The sequence below is a fragment of the Parasteatoda tepidariorum genome, chromosome 4, assembly GCF_043381705.1.
Source record: "Parasteatoda tepidariorum isolate YZ-2023 chromosome 4, CAS_Ptep_4.0, whole genome shotgun sequence".
Lineage (NCBI taxonomy): Eukaryota > Metazoa > Arthropoda > Arachnida > Araneae > Theridiidae > Parasteatoda > Parasteatoda tepidariorum.
In genome coordinates this window covers 73058065-73062192 of record NC_092207.1, presented here as the reverse complement: position 1 = coordinate 73062192, position 4128 = coordinate 73058065, and the positions used below count along the sequence as shown (strand labels likewise).

The following is a 4128-nucleotide window of genomic DNA, read 5'->3' as shown; positions in this document are numbered from 1 at the left end:
CAAAAATATTACTAGTTTACTAAATATTTAAAATTTAATACTTTTTCAGTTATAAGGATTAGTGCATTCATAGTTCCAAACTGCGTATAAACAGTAACAACTCAACTTTGCCCCTGCTCATTCTTTTTCTTCCAACTTCCATGCCAAAAATTTACCCCTTTTACCATTCCCATTATTTTAAATTTTTAACAAATTGCATTTAAGCCCAATGTTTCTGCAAAATGTGAACAGGAAGTCCTTATAATGTTTAATTATTCGAACTTCCTTAAAATATATTGCACGACAAAAAAAATTCATCGAAAATGTTTCTTTTGGAATTCTGCACTATTCACTTAAAACTAAAGAGCTTCGGAACATTTTTCTTGGAATTTAAGTTGTTCTTTTTTAAACTTTTTAAGTATCGGCATCAATTTCACTATTATACTGATGTAGTACAGTCCACAAAAAAAAAAATGATTCTTGAACAGTTAGTTTTTAAGAAGATATTTATTATTAGTTAAAAATTACTTTAAAAATTTTGTTTAATCACATTGAATATTTCAGCAGTTATAGAAAAGAAAAACGTAAATCTATTTTCATTTTTTTTAAAAATAAAAATGTCCATATCTTCATTAATATTTGCTAGGTTCACGAAATTATGTGTAGTTATTTCATTTATATGACCAACTTAATTGACATTAGTTACAAGCTTCTCACTATATTGTTTGGTATATCATTCTTTTTCGCTCGTAATTTATTGTCGGTCCCTCAAGCCTTTAAAAGCTTTAAACTTTATTGATATGTATGAGAAATTGTATGACCTAATATTTCCAAAATCTTAAAATAATTCTCTAAGCATTTCTTGAGAAGTATTAAAGCTTTAATTAGTATGGAAGCGTTTCCATTATTTTGCCCAACCCCTGTATTATATTTTTTATTGCATTCGGTACAGCTTGCAAAATTAATCCTTGAAACCGAATTTCATAATTCTTAGATGAGTCTACAAAAACAAAGGCTTTAAAATGGAATGACGCCAATTTTCGGCTTTAGTAGAGATTTACTTACAGCATCACTTGGGAATTGCGTTGTCTTAAAATAATTCATTGCGTAAACTTACTATTTTGTAAAGTGAAGTAAAAATAACCCATAATTTTTTTTAAAAAAATAAATAAAAAGTGGTAGCAAGATTTNAAGTAAAATTATTTTTTTTTAAAAACCATTTCATACATTTTCGCTTATGCTTCATATTTATTTTTTGTAATTTATCTTGTTCTCATCAGAACAAATTTTTTTGTTTTGCACTTTTTAAATAAATTGTAAATATATATTTCTATTCATTTCACTACGAAAGTTTGCACAAAAAAGGTAGAATGTGCTCTTAAAAATTACTAAGTGTATAAAATTTTGTTTAAAATAATTAATCTCAATAATATTAAAACTATTTAAGCTACCTATTCTCTATAGCAACATCTTCATCCTCTGTTGAAGATGACTCTTCTGGCTCTATTTCAGCCCTCAACTCAACCAAGTCATCTCTAAAGATAAAAAAATAAAATTATCATATTATCTTGTTAACAAATTAAGCTTAACATATGCTTAACATATGATAGCATGTCTTTTTTTAATAAGAATTAAATCATACTTTTATGAATTTTGTACAACTTATTTCAAAACATTAAGCTCTGATTATCACATATTATTTCAATTTGCATTTCTTAAAAAGAATTCTACACAATTATTTTCTAAAGTTTCCACGATGAAAATCAGCATGCAAAAGTAACAACATAAATACTATTCAATATATCATATAGAAAATCGCTAAATATTTAAAATCACATCAAAGACAATTACCGCAATAATAATAAAGTAAAAGATAACTAGATTACCTATCCAAAATCTCACCATCTTCATCATTCGTGGAAGATGACTCAGAATGCTCTATTTCTGCACTCAGTTCTTCCATATCATCGCTAAAAGTAAAAAATGAAATTATCACATTATATAGTTACTTCAATTTTAATACATGACTTACATGAACATATTTAATAGTAAAGAATAAAGTAATAAACCTTTTTTTGTGAGAATTTAAGCATTTTTTTTTTGCATTTCCCATTTATGATCGTATAAACCTTTTATATTTACCTATCAAATCAATTAATTAGCAAATTAATTTAATTTGCATAGTTTAAAAGTTTTTTATATGCATGTTTTTTACTAATTCCAATATATATAAATATGTATGCAAAAGTACAGTTCTGCCACGCAATTAAAAAAGAAACATCGTAAGTTATCTACGATAGATTTCCTTGATTTATTTTTCATTCTATTGCTAATAGTATGAATTCTTAAATAAAAATTAAAAACTAATAAACACAATTTATTTTTGACAAAAGTGCCAAATGCAAAAAAATAAAACTTTCGAATTCCTTATCACTTTTTCTTTTCCATGGTATAATTTTGTGTACTAATATGCAACATTGTTCAATATTTAACGTAGTTTAAAATACAAATGTTATGATGTCTTAAAGATAATAACTTTAAATAGTACCTATCATTAGCGTCATCCTCATCAGAAGTCAAATTTGACTCCTCACTCACTATCTCACCCATAACCCCCAGCATTTCGTAGCTGAAACAAAAGAAAGAAAATAATATATTTATCAATTAGATATTTATAGACAGAATACTTAATTATCTCAAGGTGGTCATCTTTCATCAGTTTTTGGCTCAACTCATATTTAAGAAATTATAAAGACTAATTTAATGTCAAGTCAATATTAAAGAAATAAATTTTGTTAAAAACAACTCTTCACATTGCTATCATTCTCATATTAACATTTCATATCGATATTCACATTTGATATTTTCTTCACATGTTCTAAGTACAATATCTAATGCAATATTCTTTTCAAATAATTATATTTAATCTAAATTATTTAAATACGACAGTTTCTTTATACTTTTTCAAAAGGATTTTTTTCTTTGCATTTCTTTCCTTCTTTCTTTTTAATTTATTTATTCGTCTTTTTATTTATTTATGTCTTTAACTTTAAAAAATTACCATTTTTTCCTTAAAGAAATTATATTATTTCACAATCTAAATCAAATACTTACCCATCTGTTCCAGATGAACTACTACTGGTGTCCTCTGCAAGAAATCCAGGCGCTAAAAAAAGATTATTAATTAAATTTTAATTTAGCTTATTTTTGACTATTTTGAATTTGGGTAACAAAAATGTAATAACTGGATAACAACCACAAGTTGAATAATTGTAACTAAATTTTCAAGAACAATTGGAATAATAATAACTGAATAACGTAGCTCATTCTATGAGGAAGAAAAAAACTATTTAATATAGATCTATACAACATTGTCTATACTACATTTAAGAATTGTTGTTTTTAACCAATGTGTAATTGCTTAAAATTAAAAAAGAACCTAAAAAAAAGATTTTACTGAAATGCATAGCAACAAAGTGATCTATCTGAATTTATCCAAAAGTCATGACTCTTTATGAAAACACATACAACAACAATTTTTTTCTAAACATCTTTTAGATGATTTTAATTTAATTTTAAAACTTCCGTTCCACTTGGATAATAATTTAAATGTTTTGTTAATGAATACATTAGAAATACTAGTACTATTCGATTTCGGGGGCCTCAAAAATATCATTTAACTATTAGTAATACCAATCATGCTTATTAATGAATAAGTTATTACTTATATTGTTGTGATATATATTGTAGATATATATACTTGTAGATATATATTGTAGATCGAATAGAAACCGGTTAGTACGACTCGCAAAACGGTATAATAACGAAACATTCCTCAGTTTAAAATACACTTACAATTTACATGAATTAAAATGAACTTAAATACTCTTTTTTATTGTTTAAGGTTTGATTGAAATATGAAGAAATGTGATAAGACTACATAATTAGGTGATAGTTATTATAATTAAAAGCGACAAAATGTCCCTTTAAACTACAATTGCTTATTGCTTTTAGGTACTTAATTTAATTAATGAAATAAAAATGTCTCTTTTAGCTTATAATGCATATAATTTCAAAAGTTTACAACTTTATTTTTCATTAAATAAATCATATTATGTTTTCTTTTTTTAAACAAATAGCATTATTTCT

At 24.9% G+C, this 4128-nt stretch overlaps 1 long non-coding RNA gene across 1 annotated transcript; it reads right to left on the bottom strand.

Moving 5' to 3' along the window:
- Positions 1 to 1430: 1430 nt before the first annotated feature.
- On the bottom strand, positions 1431 to 3184 carry LOC122268976 (uncharacterized). Its single transcript, XR_006224830.2, has 4 exons — positions 3094 to 3184; positions 2528 to 2608; positions 1866 to 1949; positions 1431 to 1514 (listed from the first exon to the last, which is right to left on the bottom strand). It is a non-coding gene; the product is annotated as an uncharacterized lncRNA (long non-coding RNA).
- Positions 3185 to 4128: the final 944 nt, after the last annotated feature.